General features: G+C 48.2%; 1 long non-coding RNA gene across 1 annotated transcript in view; it reads right to left on the reverse strand.

Moving 5' to 3' along the window:
- The window catches only part of LOC113611754 (uncharacterized), a 96585-nt gene that overhangs the window by 72552 nt on the left and 783 nt on the right, over positions 1 to 23250 (reverse strand). Inside the window, exon 2 of the long non-coding RNA XR_003429578.1 lies at positions 21435 to 21493. This is a non-coding gene — a long non-coding RNA (uncharacterized LOC113611754). The remainder of the gene's footprint in view (positions 1 to 21434; positions 21494 to 23250) is intronic.

Here is a 23250-nt window from a genome sequence, read left to right on the forward strand (position 1 = left end):
CAGTAGGCGCTTCCTGTCCCAAACATTTTTCACGAGCCATATTTTCACTTATTAAGAATCATCTTGATTCCTGTGACTTAGGAATAACAAACCTTCAGACATCAAAACAACCATTTAAAAAAAAGAGAGAGAAGATTTAAGCTCTCAATTGGTTGTTTTTTCAAATGCTGCCCAACTGTTTTTTTCCACTGAATGGACTGAGATTTTGGTTGACTTAACCATGTGAAGAGATTCTATAACAGTTTTTTTTACACTGTCGGATGTTTTCCTTGATGTCCAGCCCAAGTGCTTTTTGCCTATGTCATTCCATTACTCCTACTTATGCCGTCTGGTACCTGAATAAACATCTAGATCCCACCACTTGAATCTGTTCCTTTCAAATATTTACAAACCATAGTCATGACTTCATATAGTCCAATCCTATACATATTTAATTTTCCTTGATAAACAAGCCCTAGTTTCCCTACAACATTTATTTCTTCTTCTGAAATCTTTCCAAAGTTGCTTTTGCCTTAAGGAGATGCCTCTAAGTGGACTGTTATCAAACAGACGCTAAAAAATAGTTGTTCTGGAACCTGGGGTATGTCTTAAAAGTACGGATTCCATGACCTCATTGCCAATGATTCCGATTCATGGTTCTGGGATATGGGACCCTGGAATGCGTATTTTAACCACCCATACCTCCCCTTACACAATCTCCAGGTAATTTTGATGTGGGTTCCCTGTAGACCCCCCCTTGCAAGTAGTGTCACATCATAGTTGATACAGTAACGTGACGTATAAGCCATTAGGTTCCTGCTTTCTGATTTGTAATCCCATTCAAGCCTATCTTCCTTAGGTTACACCAAGATCGCTTTGATTAGTGTTTGCGTATTCCTAAACCCTTCAGTCAAATACATCATTTTGGCTTACAACTGCAGATAGCTAGGCATATCCGTTAGAGACAGATTTTACCCATTTAAGTTCTAGAGGTTTCTCCCATTTCCCTGCTCCTCAGGTTCTGGGTTGAAGGACAGGAAAGCATGAAGGGTGGATTTCACTGCCACCACCATGTTCTAGAAATCTAGCAAGTTTGCATCCCGTAGGATTACTCTTCAAATCTCTTTTTTTATACAACTGTGACTCCAGTTAATAATCATAATTCTTTATTGTCCTCATCCCCCTCACTGTCCCTTACATGTCCCCCATCCGGCTGCAAGCACTTCTAGGTCAGGCCTGTGTAACTCTGAGTCCCCTGCACCAAGCAATGCCCTTCACACAGGAGCTTGACAAATAGGTACTGAACGCACAAATGAGGGAGTGCCCCTAACCTTCAATATCCGGTTGGTGAGGAAGTAGGAAGCCGAACATATACAAAAAAAAACCATTTGCAAACAATTAGGCCCAAGTCAGTATTTCAGTGCATAAAATCATGCAGCGCTCCTGCCCCCTAGATATTTACACTTCTTTTTCCCAGCACACATACTCCTGAGGGTCACAGACTGCCCTCACCAGGCATAAAATGTGTGCACATGTGGTGTGTGTTTAATCTTCTCTAATGAGAAAAGTAACCGAGAATTACTTAGGACCGCTAATAGTATTACTCCACCCCAATAAAGACTAAATCATTCTGGAGTTACTATGGGTAGAGTCTCTCAGACATGTGGATTGAGTAGGAAAGTTTCCCTCAAACAGCTGCTCAGTTGCTGGGGTAAAACCCACAAAGCCAGGATTAGAGGAAGGCGAGGAGGCCAAGTCACAAGGCCAAGTGCAAGGTCAGATTGTGTCTTTATTTAACTCTTTGATCATTTGTACTTACTTTTCATGAATTTTTATTTTTTTAAAATATTGCATTAATCCTGAAGTTGCCCTCCTTAGCATTGACCGAAAGGAGTTGAAAACGTATGTCACACAAAACCCTGTACACAAATGTTTATAGCCGCTTTATTCATAACTGACAAAACTTGGAAGCAACCAAGATGACCTTCAGTAAGTGAAGGACAAATAAACTGTGGTACAACCAGACAATGCAATATTACTCAGCCCTAAAAAGAAATAAGTTATCAAAGCATGAAAAGACATGGAGGAACATTGAATGCATATTATTAAGTGAAAGAGGCCAATTTGAAAATGCTACGTACTGTATGATTCCAACTATACGACAACTGGCAAAGTCAAAACTATGAAGATGCTAAAAAGATAGAGGTCGCCAGGCATCAGGGAGAAGGGAGGGATGAACAGGTGGAGCACAGAGGATTTCTAGGGTCATGAAACGACTCTGTATGATACGATGGTGGTGGATACACATCATCATGTATTAGTCAAAACCCCTAGAATATACAACACCAAGAGCAAACCCTAATGTAAATTATAGACTTTGGGTGATGATGATGTATCAGTGTAGGTTCATCAGTTGTAATAAGTTTACCACTCTGGCTGGGGATGTTGATTATGGGAGAAGCTATGCATGGGTAGGGTCAGGGCATATATGGGAAATCTCTATACCTTCTGTTCAGTTGTGCTGTGAACCTAAAATTGCTCTAAAAAATAAAATCTATTTAAAAAATTGCTATGGGATATCATTTATTTTGATTACTGAAGCTTCTCTTGTTTTTGTTTTTTTTTTGCTACCCCCCCAAAATTTTATGCCTACTCCTATTGCCAGAGGCCCTGGGGGGGCAGGGTCTGTCTTCCAGTACCTGTGTTGCAGGGGATACTCAGAGTCCCTCTGCAGCAGCTTGACATCGGTTATCATCTGGGCTGAGTAACTGCTGATCCTTAAGGCTCACTCTGCTTCCCCGGTTCTCCTGTCTTTCCAGTTTTGCCTTCCCCTCCCTCTCTAGCAGTTTGAGCGCCCTGCATACTGCTCTCACCGCTGCTCCTCTCTGATCTCTCTCTCTCTCCTCAACACCATCTCACCCCCAACATCCACCCTTGGGCTATGTTCTCTGCAGTCTGCTCGTCTCCCTCCTCTCTCCCCTCCACTCACATCTGCCTTGTTTTACAATGGAAGAAGCTCTTTAACACCTGTGAGATCCTGTCATCTGGGCAGGGAAGGACATGCTCACTGGCTGAATCATCAACACAGCACCCCCATGGAAAAAGGTCCCAAATCCCCTATAGCTCTCTTTTCTGTTTCCTTCTCTCAAAAGGGTCCCTTGGACCCCGCAAAGAGGCTGTACAACAAGAATATGGGCTGCCTGCCCTGGATGACCACAGGGCTCAGACGGTCCCATCCCTCGTGGCTTCCCACCCACCGCGTGTTGGGCGCACACTCAAAGCCACAAGCTCTGATGATTGCCACACACCCATCTCTGTGCTGCTCGCATACGACAGAAACAGAGGCACTGGAAGATGATGTCAGATCGATGAAACACATAATCAATCAGGGACAAAACAGAGGTTTCAACCTAAGTTTTTTGACCCGCAGTCCTGCATTCATTCCATTATTCCATGAACTCCACCCTTTACTGCCCCTGACCCCCTCACACCCACCCCCTGAAAAGTCACTTCAGCCCCTGATCAATTGGCATGGGTGGGCCAATAGTGATGGTTGTAAATAGCAAATTTTAGGCTTGATAAGTTCAAGGCACTCTTCAGGTCCCCATAGACACATGCACCCACGGATAGAAAAATTCTCTCCCACTTTTCCCCTCTAGTCTGAGTTTCTTAACCAACTTTTCTCCAGCTCCTCTACAGAGCCTTTTACAAATTCCCACTCGCAACACTGCTGAAGGATGAAATGTATTGATGCGCTCTCTCAGATGGTGCTGTGAGCTTTAAAAACACAGACATGACACCAGTGAGTACGTGCATGCATCATACTTCTCAGCTGAACATCCTCAGAAGCTGGGGAGGTTACTTTTCCACTCCAGCCTGCATGCTCTGTGGTCCCTGAGCTGGTGGGAGGGCAGAGTCCTGTAGAGAGGCCATTGTTTTCCTTGCCTTTGCTGATAGCATGAGATCAGCTAAATGATGATGGCTGATCTCCAAGACCAAGTGAAAGAGCAACTAGGGGTACAGTAACGGGAAGCCGTAAATTGTAGAAGATATTTGTAATCTAAGCAACGTAAGTCATGCCTTTCCTGGGAAATTGAAGTACTGATTGCTTACGAGCCTAATGGGTTTTGAGGTCCCAGTAAATGTGTGGGGGTGGATGCCAGGAGCAAGCAATCATTGTGACCACAAGCCACCTCAATCCATATCTGAGATTCCCACCGAGAATGACTGGAAAGGTTCCAGGCTCTGGCAGCCCTAAAGCCATTCAGATTTGGGAGGGCCTGGGGAATGCCATCCTCGGTGTTCTCTGGGTGACATCAATTACACAACCTTTTCTCAAACACTGATCTAGGTGCTTTCCATATGTCATCTCGGTGAATCCTCACCACCACACTACTTGGGCGGGTGCTATTATGCCCCTAGAAATGGAGAAACTGAGACTCAAAGAAATTACGATCATGCATCTATTAAGAGGTAGGGCAAAATCCAAACTCAGTTTTGTCTGATTCCAAAGCAAATGCACTTAACTACCCAACTCTGTCGGCATCAGGGCTCTTGGGCCCCAAATACATCAAGCATCCCTAGCTAGAAGTCACCTTTCCTTCATTCATTCAGTATTCAACAATACTTAGTGAGCATCTACATCGTGCCAGGCCTTTTGCTAAGTATTCAGGCTTTGCTGATGAAAGAGACAGGGACCATACCTTCGTGGAACTTGAAATCTAATGGTTGAGTGTCAGGACTGCACTTAAGGTTGGACAGGTTCGGCCCTGCACAAAGGCTCTTGGCCAAGGGGGGTGAGTGGGTACTGAAACCCAGTTTACATTCCTCTACATGCCCACAGAACTGCATCTTCCAGAGGAAGCAATTTTTAACTATATTCCCAAAGCATTATATGGGCTATCTGGAAGTGCCCACCTTCCCTAACCGTTTCAAGTTCACGTCTCTCTAAAAGAGCCCCATGACAACCTTCAGTGCCCAGGGAACGTGAATCTGCACGAGGCCAGACTCTGGACAGTAAGGAGGTCAATAGAAAATCCAAAGAAAATGTAGCCTGATCCACGTGACCCCCACCAATGAAGCCCACACCTACGTTCAGGGAATCCTGGCTAATCAACCATGACTTGAATTAATTCCCCCAAGAAAAGTGCCTGGATGAGGAAATCTTCACACAATTCCCAAAGATAGTACCTCCACCTCTGCAGAGGACTGAACCCTTGCTTGGCCCTGGACCTACAGACCTTCTGCCCACAACTGTCAGGCCCAGGGGAGCTGTAAGGAAGTCTTCCAGAGATACTTTTTGCAGGGAACAAATGCGAAGAAAGGTCAAGGTGACATGCAGTCCAAAGCCCAGTAATTGGAGGAGAGTATCTCTATTAGCAGAAACAGAGGCTAAAGCGTGTGCCAACTTTTCAGTTATAATCATATAAGGGTTTATATTTAAGGAACCTTCATGTATGAGATATTGTAATTCTTCCAAAAACCCTGATATGGTTCCCTTTTGATAGATGAGGAACTGACACCCAGAGAAATCATTTGGCCCAGGTCACGTAGCCAGGAAGTAGAGCTAGAAAGTGGCAAATGAGGGTCCACTTGACTCAAAGACACCTGATTAAGCTGTGTTCCCGCTTCGAAGGAGTTGTCCTCAGCCCTGATATAAAGATAAGGGAAGTGAGATAAAGGGAATGAGGCCAAGCAGCGGTGAGGCCAATGGAGAGAAGGGAAAGAAGAGAGAAGCAAAGGTAGCCGAGGGCGGGCCCTGATAACTTCTCATAGAAGAGAAAGCAATACGTTATTACAAGGAGCTACAAAAGGAGTTCACTGGTCTCGGCATCCAGGGCAGAAAACGTCCGAGCGGGAAGGACCTTTGGGTTTTTCAGGGGTTGCTTCTGATTTCAAGTTATTTATTTATTTATTTGGCTGCACTGGGTCTCAATTGCGGAATACGGGATCTAATTCACTGACATGGAAACGAACCCGGGCCCCCTGAACCGGGAGCATGGAGACTTCACCACTGGACCACCAGGGAAGTTTCCAGAAAGGACCTCTATGGCTTCATCCAGTCCCTCCTTTTACAGCCAAGGGAACAGAAGCCCTGAGATGACTAGTGTCTCCCCCAGGGCTCCCCAGGCTATCCCGAAGGCAGAGCCACGGCCTGGCCCCGGGGTCTCTCAGCTCTCGGGTCTGATACTTCCCATCACCCCCTGCATGGCTGAGATTAGTATCACCAGTGACCAGGATGCTACAAACAGCTGTGGTCACCCACTGTCCAGTTCCTAAGCATCTGCCACCCTGGCACCCATCTTCGCTGTGTGGCTTGCAGAAAACCCTGCCCTGGTCATGTGAGCTCCAGAGGCATGGAAAATTCCAGGTCAGTGAACAACCCTCCCTCCAGGTAGCCTTCTTCGTCAGCCCTGCCTGCAGAGGCTCCCAGGCCCTTTTGTCCGTCCCACCACCGGTTAATATTTCACTTTGGTGAGACTTGAGGGAACAAAGAACACGAAGCTGGCCTTGAGGGGCCAAAGGTAGCAGCCAATGGTGCCTGATGCAGCTCGTAAATAAGGACAAATGTACTTTGGGTGAGAACACGGCTCGGCCTCCCGCGGAACAGCTGGGGAGGCTATTCATAGGAAAGCGAGGCGCGCTATTTGGGTCTGCCTGGCATCTGAGTTAGGCTCCCTTAATTGTGGCTGCTTGGCCCACAGATGTGTCACAAGCCTCATTCTCGAGCAGGGAGTGGCCTGAGGCAAAGGGGACCTGCCTCTCCAGGGCAGCTGAGGGCACTCCAGGGCCAGGAGGGGCGTTTCCAGGGAGATCTCCTGCCCCTGCAGGAGGACTTAGGAGCCAGAGCACGCATTTAGTAGTAGTAATATCAGCCTGACTCCTCTCCGCAGGGGAGTCGTGTGTCCTTGGACCCTTCCTAATGGCCACCTTTGTCCAGGCTCCAAAGTGAACCAGGAGACCATCCACAGCACCTCCCACCCCGCAAGGAGGCCAAGGCCCCCACCAGGTGGCTCAGGCTGTGCTCTAACATCTTGGATAGGAAAGCCAAGTGGAGCAACCACGGAAGGGCAGTTCCCAGATGTCACGCTGAGCCCCCAGCGCCACCTGCTCCGGCCACCATATTACAAGCTCATGTGCTGCGGACTACAGAGCTGAGGTTGGGTGCGAGGCTCTGTGTGAGCTGAGGTGTGGGTGATTCTTCCCCATCCTTAGCACCGGCCACCCTGGAGAGGTCACCCTCTGGTCTGAAATATCATATGATATCACTTATATGTGGAATCTAAAAAAAATTATACAAATGAACTTATTTACAAAACGGACTCACAGACATAGAAAACAAATTTATCGTTACCAAAGGGGAAAGGGAGGGGGGGAGCGATATATTAGGAGTTTGGGATTAGCAGATACACACTACTATATATAAAATAGATAAAACAACATGGTCTGGGCTTCTCTGGTGGCGCAGTGGTTGAGAGTCCACCTGCAGATGCAGGGGACACGGGTTCGTGCCCTGGTCTGGGAAGATCCCACATGCCGCGGAGCGGCTGGGCCCGTGAGCCATGGCCACTGAGCCTGCGTGTCCGGAGCCTGTGCTCCGCAACGGGAGAGGCCACAGCAGTGAGAGGCCCATGTACCGCAAAAAGAAAAAAACAAACAAACAAACAAAAACAACATGGTCCTACTGTATAGCACAGGGAACTATATTCAATATCTTGAATAAACTATAATGGAAAAGAATCAAAGAGTTTTATATATATATATATATATATATATATATAAACGGAATCACTTTGCTGTATGCCAGGAACTGACACAGCATTGTAAATCAGCTATACTTCAATTTAAAAAAATTTTTTTAAAGAAATTGTACTTTTTACTATTCTTTGTGAGCAAAGATGATCCGTATATGGAAGACATAGCATTTAGGCTGTTTTCCCAATAAAAGGGCAGGGCCTCCTGCTAAATCACACCTTCACTCAACATTTCCGGGCACCTACTGTGTACCAGGCTGGGTACTCAAATTAAACAAGGCACAGGTGGGCCCTGCATGGAGGGCTCCCAGTCTAGTGGGACCAAAGGTGTATTTACAATGAACAGATTACACTGGGATGGGCGCTGCTGAGAATTATGGCCTAAGCTCTCTGGAATGTGGATTCTTCCCGGGGTCAGAAAGGGAGGATGGAGCTTGAGAAGGTCTCCCAAAGGAGGGGCCGTTTGAAGGTTGGATAGATCCAGATGGACAATAGAGTGCTCTAGGCTGGAGGATATTAAAGGCATCCAAACCTGACCGTGATCTGGGGATGGAATCGTCTCCCCCGCTGCTATTATGGGTGACGGCTTGATGACAATGCAAGTTCAGGTGACACCTTTGGTTAGGGAATGGGGCACTTGCTTCTCTCTAGTAAGTCCGCTTGTCTCAAGGACTCTACCTGTCTGAAAATGCCTGGACCCATTTCTCCTACCAGTCCCAGCAGCTAGAGTTGGATAAACAGGCTTTCTGACATGTAGGGAAGAACTTGTAGCTGGAAAGCGGGACCCGCAGCATGACAAAGGACAACCTGGGGCACCTGTCAGGAAGCCGTGCCTGACCATACCTGAGGTCTAACCGGCTAAGTTTGGACAGACCCACTCTCGTTCTTTCTCCCTCATGTGACTAAGAACCTTATCATAATAAAAGCTGTAAAAATGCCAAACTTTAACCTTATTAAAGTCACACTGTTCTCGTCTTGGCCACCCTAATGGCATTTTACAACTCAGCCTCTACAACGAGAGTCCTTGAACAGCCCAAGGTCTGCCAGAGTCCGTGATGGGTGACTAATGTCTTCATGGACTGCAGCCCACCACGTTCCCACCCTCCCCTTGCCAATCCCCAACCCGGGCTCACTGTGGCTTTCCATAATGGTCTCCTGTTTTGTGACAAATGGAAAGTGAGAAATTTCCACTATCTTGGACCCCGGGAAGAATGTATGAGTGTACCCTAGAGCACTCATCAGCTAACATGGTATTTTCCTCCGGATTAATGAAGTGCAGTGGAATTCTTAGCTGCTGTTGTAATGATTAATATATCAAATCAATATCACAGGAGAGGTGATCAGGGAAGTGATGTCGGAGTGAGCATGGGGTCAGTGGGAGGTGGGAAGGGAAGAGAGGAGGCAAAACCAGAGAAGGAAAAGAGAAGAAAAAGAAGAAAGGGAAGGGTCGGGAGAAAGGGTGCAGGTGGCTGACGGGCCTTTCTCCCATGGGCTGTGTTGGCTCATTGAGCGGGGGCTCCTCCTGCCCTGGGCCACATTGGTGGAAAGCTGGGTTGAGTCAGCTCCTAACGAGAGGTCTCCCGGGAGTGATTATTAGCAGAAGGTTCTGCTTATGTTGTATTATGGGGAGTCATGGGCCCTTGACGATTGGAGGACATGTTTTCTCCCCAGAACAACATACACAAAGAGAAACTGTACAGTAGTGTCCAGGGGCTCACTAAACCTCTAACCATCATAAAAGACCAAAACAAAACAGCCCGGCATCAAGCTGACGGTGTTTCAGCAGCTGGGACTGTCATGTCTCTCAGCACCCCTCTGCAATGGGGGGTGGGAGCTTCTGGAAACAGGTTTGGGAAGGTGACAGTGGCATCAGTCGTGTGCTTCCTTTCTGCTGAGCCTCCTCTTTGCCCTACAAGACTCTGACCCCCTCCTCCCACCCTCATGCCCATGGCTGATGCAATCCCCCAGGGGGCCTCACTCGCTGGGTCCTCTCGCCCAAGCTAGGCCATCCAGATGTCCCCACAAGAAGGGGTGTCCACCCTGTGCATACTCGCACTCCGGCCCCTTGAGACCAGCACACAGATGGGCTGAGGGATGGTGGCCAAACCGCCAATGGGAAAGATATTTGCAACGCAAATAAGCCCTCCAGAGCCAGGCTTTTGCCTCTCCTGCTCATTATTTTTATCAGGATGTATTATAATAATTTCATATTCTGTATAATCAAGAGCTGGCTCCTTGAAAAACACCACCGCCTTTATTGAAATCACCTGTCAGTTTCAACAGGTCTCTGAAGTCTCTTTCCTGTTCCTTAATCTACTCCTGTAAATCACATCACGGGCCAGGTGATTCAAGTTTATGGAACCCCGTGTGCTATCCTGTGGACCGTCACACATAGTTGCTTCCCTAAAAGCAGAGGGGAGAAAATCAGGTCTGGATGCCCCGTAATGGTTAAATCATCTCTGCGATTGGAAAATAACACAAAGCTCCACTACAAACGCTGGTTTACGTACCCAGCGTAGGGAAGAATGAGCTGATTCACAAATTTTATTTCTGATTCTATTTTTACACCTAATATTAATTATCGGATCAGTTCTTCGTCCACGTTAAGACCATCGGTAAGTGGACTTGACTCCAACACGGCCACTACAGGAGCGGTCATCCCAGGAGGGGCTCACCAGTGGGTACGGAGCCCTCACCCACCCACCTAGGGGCCTTTGTAGACACTGCCTCTTTGTGTGGGTCCCAGACTGTGTTTCCTTAAAGAAAGAGGTCCTGCAGGGCAAGCTGTCCAGCCTGCTGACCTTCACCTGTGGGGACCCAAGTGGACAGGCAGGATGATATGATGGGAACACCGTCAGTCAACAGAGAAGGCACAGTCTCAACAGCCCCCCTTCCCCACCCCACGTGCCTGGGTGGCATCACGGGAAGAGGCAGCTGGGGCTCCTCTAAGGAGGAAGGTAACCGTTGTTTAAAGATGCCGTGTTTCCAGTTCTCAGAAGGGAGATTTTATATTTCCATCACCCACTGTAGCACGCCCACAATAGCTGTTAGCTGTTTCCCTGACGGTGGATCCCAGCAGAGCATAAACTCCCAGCCCATGCGCCTAGCACAGTGCCTGGTATCCACTGGCGCTCAGTAAATGCACTGTAGGTGGTAGTGGTCTCGAAGCAGAGAAGCCAAGTCGGGGGGATTACAGATACAGAGGGTCACCAAATGTGGCGAACGAGATGTCATTTGACCGCCCTGCCACGTCAGCTCTCTGACAACAGGTCGGCGCCAGGGTTCATAAGGGAGGAATCCAAGAGTCCCTCTTCCTTTTTCCTCTTCACTTCCAACTCCGACTGCCCTCCCCCTCCACACTCACCGGCTGCCTCCCAGACTCTGGGACAGAACTCCGTGTTCTGCTCAGGGTGAGGCTTCTTCTTACAGAAAAGCCAGTGGCAGGGGAGGTGAAAAGGGCAGGCTGTCTGGGGACTCTTCAGGCACAGACAGGAAGGCAGGATTAAGACTGCCCGAGGGGATGGTGGGGACCAACACAGGATGGAGGAGCCTTTCCCTCCATTTTCCCCTCCCTGCCGCCATACCTTCACTTCCCAGCTTTTGACTGCTCACCCTGGACAACCTGGAAAGTCTACATTTTTAGGTAATAGATGGAGGCAAAGAGCAGCCATGACCCAATGTCTCTGAAACTGCCTTGAGGCCCCAGACCCTGGACCTCTTCCCAGAAGCTCAGCTTCCCCCTTTGAGGAGGATAAGGGGAAAGTGGCTGGAGCTAGCCTGGAAAGGAAGAAGTGGTAGACACTGCCTCTTTGAAAAGGATAAAGGCCATTTAAACCCAAGGTTTCAGTCCACCCCCAGGATCCCAAGGGTGACTGGTTCATAGATGGACAAGTCACACCAGTTTCCATGGGAATCATTTCATGGCTCAATATAGCATCAGTGAGGAGCTGGCACAAGCAACTCCTCTGTGCCTGCATCCCTTCCAGGTACTCTTCATGTACCTTACGTTGGGTTCAGCTGCTATGGCTCCTGTGGAAGCGTTAAGATTCCTCTAGCCCTGCAGATGAAGGGGAGGCCCTTCTTCGACACCAGTAAGGGCTCTCACCAACCCCCTCCAAACTTTGGAGACTTAGAGATGTCCATGTCTTAATAACCAGAGTTGCTGTGCTCGCTATCTAGGATTTGGTTTACCTGGTAAACGCCCTGTCACAGACCCAGCATTTCTTCAATCAACCCCATATTCATTTGCCACTATCTTGTGGCTGAAAATAACTCAAAATCCTGCCCTTTGTTCTTGAAGGTGAAAGATGACGCCTGTTAATAACAATCACCAAGTCCCAAGAGTCCCTATTGAGACCCCGGCGTTAATTCAGGCTCCAGCAAATCCAAATATTGGCTGGGAGACAGAAGCCAGCAGGATTTCACCTGCGTGGCCAATTTTTATCTAGAACAGGGCTACGCCTGCATTAATTTGTCACCAGTGGAAAATAAACATGAACCCACCGAGAATGATAGATTTTGACATGAGGAGTGGTGGGTTATTCAGAAATTTGGAAACAAAAACCCCATAAGAAGTCTGTATTTCTCAGCACCAAGGGGCCGGAAGAGCTGATCCCTGCCATGTTGAAAGTGTCCTCACTGCTCTCCCTGCTCCCCAGTTTGACGACGTGCTCCCTTCTCATCCTTCCCATCAAAACTTCAATTTCACCCTCTCACAGTGGCTTCTAGGACCACCCCATCGAAGCCAGATTCCCCCTGCTGAGGCAGGACAGAGCGTGGCATTTTTAGGCACTGGCGGATGGCCAGGGTGACTGCCACGGTGAGCGCTGGGGAAAGTGGCACCAGATAAGGTTGGAGAATCGACAGGGACCAATCTGCGCAGAACTTGGGGGCCACGGTGAAAGGCTTGCCCTTTATCCCGATGTCCAGAGCAGGGAAGAAGAATCTGAAAATGTCTTACATCGGTTCCAGCAAAGCTTTCTGCCCTGATTCAAGCGGTAGCGCAGCTTGGTGTTTGCGGAGCCTGACTCTTCTGAGCTAGCCACTTGGAGTCTAAGTGAACCATCTAGAGGATTCAGCGAGACAAGCAGACCAGCCGCCTGACAACGAGGCTTGAGCCACAGGAGGGGAGAGGAATGCCCACGGCCCTGCCCGGAGTCGAGGGGACCAGCCGAGGGCTCCAGGGAACCTCGGGCTCCTTTGGGCAGCTCTCACCTGTTCCTCCGTTTCTAGGGCGGAAGATCCTCTGCCTGCCTCACCCCTCCTCCGGCCTGCCCGCTTCACCACCCCTGCCCCTTTCCCCAGAAGCGGCCCCACCCTCCCCTGGAACGTGGAGTTCTCTGCTGTGGACTATGGGAGGGCCCTGGACCAGGTACAAGATGCAAGCTGTGCTGCAGGGGTGGGGGGGGGGTGGGAGGAAGGAAACGGGGAGGGAGGTCAAAGATGGAAGGGGAGAGGGGAGAAGAAAGGGACTGTTCTGGAGTTTCCCCCTCGCACATTCCAGACCTTTCCTTTGATAAAAAGCAAAGGGAGGAGGTTTTTTAAATGAAATGAAATCAAATTCTGTCTGTTGGATTTGGTCGGCCCCTGTGATCCCACTCAACTGCCGCCTTGCCCCTCTCTTTCAGGACCACCGTCTGCAGTGTAACCACAATATAAAGCACCTACTGTGTGCCAGCTTGGCACTCTGCATGGACTGGGCCTGGGAGTTCTGGTGGCCGACCGTCATATTTGCTGGTACTGGGAGCTTCCCAGGACATGAGACTTCCAGTACTAAACCCAGGACAGTCCCAGGCAAACTGGGACAGCTGGTCACCTAAGTAGGAGTTGACCATCCTGTAGAGTCAATGATCTAGTAGTTAAATCACAGCACAGTGTGGCCTGTGGGCAGTGACAGGTAGGAATAAAGAGTTTCCCCCATAGAACTGGAAACACCTTCTTGGCACTTAGCTCCCTTCCTGAAAGGACCCCAGTGCCTGTTTCCATGATGCCAGTCCAGGCGGAGCCTAAGCCCCTGGGATGGGCAGGCGGTGGTGCTGAGACTGGGCTGTCTCTGTCGTTTGCTAAGGTGACTCTCATTATATGAAGCTACGGGAGCCTGTCCACTGGCTCTTTAGGCGAAGGTCAGTTAAGGACAAGCAATTAGCTTGCCCCTTTGGGCCTTTCTCTTGGTGACACCGCCTCTGGTTCAGAACAAAGGCCCCTCATTTTGCTAGGGCACCAAGTATTGAATGCCAGAGTGCTGCCATCTGCTGGTCACAGGGCCTGTTTTCAGGAGGTGAGCTGAAGCCTCCAGAGGAAAGCTGACGGGCAAGCCAGGGGCTGCTAAGCCCACCAGCCACAGCAAGGCCTCCCGGAGTGCCCAGGGCCAGACCTCTAGCGAGTAGCAGCCAGGGACCCCCTCAAAGGTACACCTGGAAGAGCACTGGAAGCCCCCTCAGTGCCTGCACTCTAGCAGTCCGGCTGTGGATTCCAAGAATTCCCAGCTAGCATGGGCGCTCTTTTAGCTACAATACAATCCTCTGGGCCCCAGGGGTGGGCTGAAGCGGGCTGCACCAGAGTCCATAATTAAATATTCAGGAATTTTAAAAGCTGCAAGATAGAAAGCCCAGAGATAAACCCACGCACATGTGTCCACCTTATCTTTGATAAAGGAGGCAAGAATATACAGTGGAGAAAAGACAGCCTCTTCAATAAGTGGTGCTGGGAAAACTGGACAGCTACATGTATAAGTATGAGATTAGAACACGCCCTAACACCATACACAAAAATAAGCTCAAAATGGATTAAAGACCTAAATGTAAGGCCAGAAACTATCAAACTCTTAGAGGAAAACATAGGCAGAACACTCTATGACATAAATCACAGCAAGATCCTTTTTGACCCACCTCCTAGAGAAATGGAAATAAAAACAAAAATAAACAAATGGGACCTAATGAAACTTCAAAGCTTTTGCACAGCAAAGGAAACCATAAACAAGACCAAAAGACAACCCTCAGAATGGGAGAAAATATTTGCAGACGAAGCAACTGACAAAGAATTAATCTCCAAAATTTACAAGCAGCTCATGCAGCTCAATAACAAAAAAACAAACAACCCAATCCAAAAATGGGCAGAACACCTACATAGACATTTCTCCAAAGAAGATATACAGATTGCCAACAAACACGTGAAAGAATGCTCAACATCATTGATCATTAGAGAAATGCAAATCAAAACTACAATGAGATATCATCTCACACCAGTCAGAATGGCCATCATCAAAAAATCTAGAAACAATAAATGCTGGAGAGGGTGTGGAGAAAAGGGAACCCTCTTGCACTGCTGGTGGGAATGTGAATTGGTTCAGCCACTATGGAGAACAGTATGCAGGTTCCTTAAAAAACTACAAATAGAACTACCATACGACCCAGCAATCCCACTACTGGGCATATACCCTGAGCAAACCATAATTCCAAAAGAGTCATATAGCAATATGTTCATTGCACCTCTATTTACAATAGCCAGGACATGGAAGCAACCTAAGTGTCCATCAACAGATGAATGGATAAAGAAGATGTGGCACATATATAAAATGGAATATTACTCAGCCATAAAAGGAAACGAAACTGAGTTATTTGTAGGGAGGTGGATGGACCTAGAGTCTGTCATACAGAGTGAAGTAAGTCAGAAAGAGAAAAACAGATACCGTATGCTAACACATATATATGGAATCTAAGGGAAAAAAAAAGGTTATGAAGAACCTAGGGGTAAGATGGGAATAAAGACACAGACCTACTAGAGAATGGACTTGAGGATATGGGGAGGGGGAAGGGTAAGCTGTGACAAAGCGAGAGAGTGGCATGGACATATATACACTACCAAATGTAAAACAGGTAGCTAGTGGGAAGCAGCTGAATAGCACAGCGAGATCAGCTCAGTGCTTTGTGACCACCTAGAGGGGTGGGATAGGGAGGGTGGGAGGGAGGGAGATGCAAGAGGGAAGAGATATGGGGATATATGTATATGTATAACTGATTCACTTTGTTATAAAGCAGAAACTAACACACCATTGTAAAGCAATTATACTCCAATAAAGATGTTAAAAAAATAAAATAAAATAAAAAATAAAAGCTGCAATAGGTGGTGGGAACATTTACGATACGGAAATTGGCAAATGCTACAAATCAGAGCTCTCCCACCCCCTCCAGGGCATCAGTCAGCACGCCACTGCAAAGCCCCTGTCAAGCTTCAAATATTGTCACCTGGGAGATAGACCATGTCAGCCCGTTAGCAGGGGTTTTCTCAGATAAACCGCCTAGTATGAAATCAGTATCAGAGAAAAGAGACATATTCCGATGAGAGGGAGGTTGTGGGAAAGACATTTTTTTAACAACTCCCTGAGAACGATTACTTAATAGTTAATGGCCCAGGCATCAGAAACACCTGGATTCAAGTGACAGCTCTTCTACTTGTGAACTGTAGGATGATGAAGCAAACGGCTTCACCTCTTTAGCTCCCAGTTTCTCTGTCTTGAGTGGGGGGTAATATTAGCAGCTCCTCAAATGGTAGTTGTGAGGTGATGCAGTTCTAAGTGCTTAGAACGTTGCCCGGCACAAAGTAAGTGCTCAATACATGTTAAATATGATCAGTTATTGATTAGAATCACAACTCAGCAGGCTTGGAACTGATCCTGCCATCTCCCTACTAAAGTCATTTTCACCTCTAGGTGTCCTTCACGGGGTTGGGAGGTGGGAATTGGTGCGTCCATCCTCCGCAGCAGCTACCTTTTGACATCAGACTCACTTTTGGCTATTCATTTGTCCATGTCCCCTGCAGTTAGTACATAAGACAAGGGATCCCCTAGAACGTAGAAATAAGGTGGTAAGGTGAATGTAAAAGCATTAAAGATACAAACAATGGACACCAGCAGAAGTGCAGAAGATTCTCTGTAAAGGGATTCCTGCCCAGTTAAGGCATCTAGTATGTAAGTTCAGAAAGGGCAGGATTCAAATCTGATTGTAACAACAAGACCCGAATCCTCCTAAGTCGTATCGCCTTCTGGCCAGCAGGAAAGCAAAAGTCTAACGCTTCTGATTACAGATCAGATGTAGCCAATGTGACCACAGCTAGCTGCAGGAAAGGTGGAAAGGGTCTTTTTTCAAAGTGGGTGTAGGAGGCATGTGTCTAACTAAAACTTAGGGGCTCTATTTTTAGGAAAGGAAGAACAGATATTGCGGGGGGAACCCACAGACTCTACCACAGTAGGTCAGTTTCTCTAAATCTGTTCACTTCTTGACATGAGGGCACTTCTGCATGACAGCCCCCAGGATAAGCTGCCGTGAGCCCAGACTGGACAGGTGGCTAGATTCCCTCTGGAACGTTCTCTCTGTGGTCCTCGGTGAGACTACAACTCCCACATCCCATCACGCACGGAGCTCCACTCTGTTGCCTCTACAGCTCCTTCGCAGAGTTTCCCTCCTTTCCGGCCCCGGTCTCCCCACTGGAGTCCGGGTCTCCCTGACCACCCATCTGGGTGATTGTAATAATCACTTTGTTCTTTCTGCCTCCACTCTTGCTCTCCTTCAAGCCCTGCAGCCGACAGATCACTTCCTAAAGCACAAGTCCCACCATGACACATCCCTGCTCAAGAACGTCCCAGAACCATTTCCCAGTTCCTTCCCCAAAGTCCAAAGTCCTTACAATTCTGAAGACTTTCTATGAATAGGTCTTTGTCTGAATTTCCCTCACGCACATGAAGCTCCAGCAAGAAAGGGCTGCTCACCCTTCCTGGGATACGACTGTGCCCTTCGGCTCCTCTGCCTGGGCTCCGCTCTGCTGGCATCTCTTCCCTCCTCAGCCTGTCTAAATCTTACCTGTCTCGCAAAGCTCAGGTCAAAGCCCTCCTCTTCCATGGAGCCTTACCCAAGCTTGAGCTACTCCCACCCTCCCAAGCACTGTCATAGGAGTTTATGTTTCTATTACACTTGACCTGAAAGTATTTCTGCATTCCCTACTAGGGCGTAAGCTTCCACGGGGCTGGGGCCATGCTTGCTGGCATCTGGCACTAGAGCCTGCCATGTCGGTGACTCAGAATAAATGTTTGTAGAATGGATTTGCAGAGCAGGGTTAGTGCTCCATGGAAGAGGGGCACGTGGGGACTGGGTGTGAATGTGAACAGCTCACACAGTGACCTGTGAGCCTGCTGGAAGCCAGAAAGCCACGGTGACCATTTACACCACTCGGGGAGCCAACATTTTGCCTCCATCTGAATTTACAAGTGTCGGGACAGACCTTCCACAAAAGCGGAGCCCCTTCTGGGCTTGTGTTTGAGGGGCCATGTGAGGGAATGGAGTGGGGCTGGTAAGGATGTCTGGCATTACTCCCTTTTTTTTTTTTTTTTTTTCCAGAAGGATCAAAGTATGAGTAGCCATGAACATCAAAGCTTTCTGGGGGAATGAGGCATTGACAGGAAACTTTAAATTATCTAGACAAAGCTTTCATTTCTCAGTCCCAGGGCAGCAAGGTGGCTCGCTCGACGTCACAGGGCCAGAGTGTAGGGTAGCACTTCGACTGTCCCAGTTCCCTGGCTACTATTCTTTTGCTCCACTGCACGAGTCGTCCAGGTAAAAGACACCATCGATTCCCAAGGAAACCTCAAGTTTGGGGAAATACGAGGTCGTAGAGATCACACATAGATTTGTGTGTTTATTTTTATGCTAGCCATCATAAAATTATTTTATGCTTATACAACCAAAGAAGGAAGACGTGCAGTCAATTTTCAAAGTTGAAATTCTATATGTCTTAACATCCGGTGTTTAGATTTTCCCCTTCTCTGTTCATGGTCACCTTTTTTCCTCGGGAAAGTATCAAAATGGCTTTTCCTTACAACCTACTATATACAAAATAAACAACAAGGTCCTACTGTATAGCACAGGGAACTATAGTCAATATCCTGTAATAAACCATAATGGAAAAGAATTTGAAAAAGGATATATATATATATATATATATATATATATATATATATATATATATATAAAACGGAGTCACTTTGCTCTACAGGAGAAACTAATACAACATTGTAAATCAACTATACTTCAATTTAAAAAACACTTTTTTAATGGCTTTTCTGATTTTCCGTTGGGGCTGAGAAGCCTTACTGGGAGCACCCATTCTCAGTCCAGTTTGTAACTGCCTAGATTTTAGTGCAGTAGATAAGACTTGGGACCACAGACTACTGAAAGGCCCTTTGTTCGTGGACTACAAGGAGGGTCACTCAGTTTATCTCATTCATTATGCGACCCGACTTTTGAGTTGCCAGGTTGAGGCCCGGGGCAACATGTTGATGGAAGAGAACATTAAGCACCAAGTTGTTCCGTGCTTGTGTTCATTCCAACCCACTTTCACCTCCCTTAGCCCGCGAAGGTTATGACTACGGCCCAATTCCCTAGTGACTCACTCCAGGAAAAGGACATGTGACAAGGACCTGGCTCTCATGGGACTGCTGGTCAGCGGTGCCAAGACAGAGATGGCATTGTTCAGAGAAGCCTCAGGAAGTCAAACATCCGGAGACAAGTGTGCATGGACAACTCGCCCCACAGGCTGGAAGGGAACGTATTTTTCCCCACTGATCAATCTGTGTATTTACCTCTGCAAGGGCACTCAGAGGACTTCCGGAATGTTTATTCCCTTCGGTCTCAAATGGAGCCTCTCAATGGGCCAGGAAAGGAAGGGACCAGTGTTCCTGGAAGCCTGCTAAATGCTGGGTGCTTTACCTGTTGCCACATTCAATTCCATCCCCCCAACAGCCCTTTGAAATAATCATTATGGCCATTCCCGCTTTACAGATGAGGAAATTTAGGAGGTGGGTGGCCAGGCCCAGCCAGCTACTAAATGGCGGACCCAGGAATCAAACCTGGGTCTAGGTTGACATTGAAGGGTATTTCCAATGCCAGAAAACAGGGTCCTTTCCATGCTGGTGCCCAGACTTTTGATAAAAGAAATTTCCACATATTGAGCTACAGAGAAGTCATTCTGACTTTATACATGAGTTAACTTGAATTTGATGCTAACTACAATAGCCTCTTTGTGGCCTATCAAACCTATATTGTACATCTGCTTTAATTGTTAAAGAAAAGGGCACACTGACCAGAAGTAAAGAACATCCATGTTAAAGATTAAATGCCCCCCTTCATACGATGATAAGACTCCCTTCCCGGGTGCCAAGGCCACACTGTACGTGCTGTACGTGTACGTGTTGGTCTGCTGTTTTTTGAAACCTTGAAGAAATGTAGCCCTGACTTGTTTAATGTTCTTTTTCCTGTCCAGATATAAAACTGTGCTGAAAACCCTGCTTCTCTGGAGCGGTTTCTCAGAATAATCTGGAAACCTGGCTTCCGGGCTAGTCCTCAGTTTGGCTCAAATAAAACTCTTTTCTATTCTTATTATTGATGGTTTATTGATTATTTTCGTCAACACGTCCTCTGAGACAAGTAAGAGCAGTCACTGACCGGATGCTTCTGGAAGCTTTGTCTCTCCGCTGCCTTCCAAACACAGCTTTGTTCTGACCTCTTTCTCTCCATCTCTTTACCCTTCAAGACGCTTGCAAATGCCACTTTCCCCATGAACAGTTCCTGAGCACACAGTTCCGAGAGATTTCTCCCTCCTTCTCTCTTGCCCTCTGACCCTCTCAGCCTGGGATCCATGCTCAGCCCTCACAGAGACTAGAGCTCAGGTCCTTTAAACTTGCACATGCGTTTGTAAACTCCCAGGTGGGCTCTAAACTCCTCAAGGGCGTGGACACTGGCCTTGCGGAGCCCTGAGAAGGCTTAGCATAACAAATAATAACAGGTACTGAATGATTCCTGGTGCATTTTTAGGAGAGGCTATGGAAGTCCCCGTGATTCTTTTAAGTAGAGAAGCATGGAAATCTCAGACAGGTGGTTGCTATCTCTGGCTCTTTAGCCAAGATTCACCTTTGCACCAGAGTCCATAATTTTCTCCCCAACTTTCTGGGGGTCTCAGAGGAGACTGCCATTGCCCTGCACAAAATCCATGCCTTCCACCATCTGCACGGGGGGCACGGGGTCGTGGGGAGCACCCTGCCCACTGGGTCCAGGGGGCTCGGCAGGAGTGGTCCAGGCTTTCCGGCAGCCTTGCCTGTTCCCTTGGTCTTTTCCCACATCTGGGTGCTCACGCCTAGCCCCTCCCCAGGGACTCCGTGATGACGGCCTAACCACACTGGCCACCAACAACGCCTCACCTCTCCTCTAGGAACACATCCGCCGGCACAAACCCCAGATCTCATTTTCTTCCCCCCTGGGATTCTGCCTGTTTTCTTTCCCCTTAACTTACTGTCTTCCCTCTCTGAGCGGCCTGTTTATCTCCAGCTCTTTCAGAAGAACGATGAGGTCTGAGCACCGATGCCCACGTGGCATGCCTGTTCCCACCTCTCCCCCCACCCCAGGTCCCTGGTCCTTTGGGGTCAGCACTACCCCTCCACGCAGCTTGCTTACCCCCCTCCATGCAGCCTCCCGCCTCTCCTTCCAGCCACACGTGGGGCATGGAGCGCACTGCAGCCGCACCCACAGACGCCCTTCCCCGGGGCCCCCTTGGGCCCCATCCACACGCAGAGGCCAGCCCTGCCCCTGGGCCTGAGCGTGCACCTGCCTGTCTCCCCCACTCAGCTGGGAGGACCCCAAAGGCATCGCCACCTCTTACCTTGATTCCTGATGCCTGGCCCTGTGATCGCCACGTAGAAGATGCTCAGTCGGTGTTAACTGAAGGTGGAAATGAATGGCAAATGAATAAATGGTCTTGGTTCTGCTCTATGAAAGCACTCAACGCAGCAGATCAATCTTACATTCACAGTTCAGTCCCTGCCAGGAGGTCCTTGCACTAGACAGGACTTGGAAGCATGGACTAGCATAGGTGCTGCATCTGGAGGGCCTTAAGTCACTGACCGGATGAGAACACAGACGGGGAAGTGACTTGCCCAAGGTCATGCGGTGTGAGCTGCAGATCAGACTGACCCAGACTCTCTGATTCCATGACAAAGGCACCGTCTCAGTCATGACTTCAGAGTAATAATACGCTTGCTTTGCTCCTAAAGGACCCTGTAATTCAGACTTAATTTCTCCCAGTGATTTCTAATTAGTGAGGTTTGTTCTTGGGCTGCTAACCGTATCTAGCATTGATGAAGCCTCCTTGGAAGTACACCTGTAGGCAGTCAGGGATCCTGGGATCCTGTTAGATCCCGCAACAGTTCCGCTTTCCCAGCAAAAGCACTAGGAACGTGTGCCAGATTGAGACAACACACCTAAGGCGTTGCTCTCCACCTCCCAGATCTGGCACTGCGAATCCCCGCCCTGCTGCCACCCTTAATCTGCTGCTTGACAGAGGCTGTTCTGGCTCCCTCTCCCCCCATTCCCCACCCAACATCGTTTCTGTTGAACCCGTCAGGTAGTTATTATCGTTTGCAGCAAACAGCTGATGCCTCCCGGAAAATTTAGCATTTGCTCTTCCCTGTTCCATTCATCTTGTGGCTTGTACATTTTCTCTTCTTTGTTATTAGCAGGGGCACTTACTGGAAAACTAGATCTCTGTCGCTTAGTGGTTTCATATGTCCCTTCTGTTCAGAACCCACCTGGAGTCAGAATCGTGTCTCTGTGACAGAACAATTGGTTGCTATGGAAATGACTGTACCACCCTGGGCACAGGCCTGCCTGCAGAGAAGCTGAGCACTGCATGCAGGGAGCGGCGGTGGAGGAGGGAGGAGGGGTCGCAGAATCCCGGCTGTGACCTGTTAGACTAGTGACTGATTTCTCTAGGCCAGCGTGGTCCCTCTGTTCCTTTTCCTCCCCAAACTGTATGTGTATGTGACTTCTCTTATCCACACACTTCCCTCCTGCCACCGTCACTAGCCACTAACCACTCCACCCAAAGAGCAAAACCTTCCCCTACCTTCTCTCTTCCACCTCCAAGTTCAGCTTAGAGCTCGCTTCCCGCTCTGGGTGAACCACACCTGGCCAATCCCTTCTCCAATCGAAACCTCCCAGTTCTAATGAATTTGCATGTAATGTATTTAAGTGGAATCACTTGCTTGGTTTCTCATTATGCTAATTTTTTTTTCCCTTCTTCTCAAGCTCCTATACTTTCTCTTCTCAATAGTACTGCGGCCCCATGAGTGCACACCTGGGCCAGTTGGGTGCATCGTCCCACAGATCCCAGGCCGGACTCTGCTGACCGCAGGTCCTTGGTAAATGCTACTCCCTGACTCCCAGAGATGACAGACTCAACCTCCAAGCCTGTCCAGTTAAACCTACTCAATCTTACTTCTTAAGGATCAAAAGCCTGGAGTGACAGGCAAATTGTATAGCTCTGGATATCGTTTTGAACATTTGACAACCGAAAGAGGGAAGAACGCTAAAGCTTCAGTTGCCTGAAATACCCTCAGCTGATAAAGAATGAAAAAGCCGTGCTTTGTTATTTAGAAGTGTTTTATTTTTGTGGGTATTAAATCAGTTTCCTGTTGCAA

The sequence above is a fragment of the Aethalodelphis obliquidens genome, unplaced genomic scaffold (genome assembly GCF_003676395.1).
Source record: "Aethalodelphis obliquidens isolate GAN/ISIS:26980383/991018 unplaced genomic scaffold, ASM367639v1 scaffold70, whole genome shotgun sequence".
Lineage (NCBI taxonomy): Eukaryota > Metazoa > Chordata > Mammalia > Artiodactyla > Delphinidae > Aethalodelphis > Aethalodelphis obliquidens.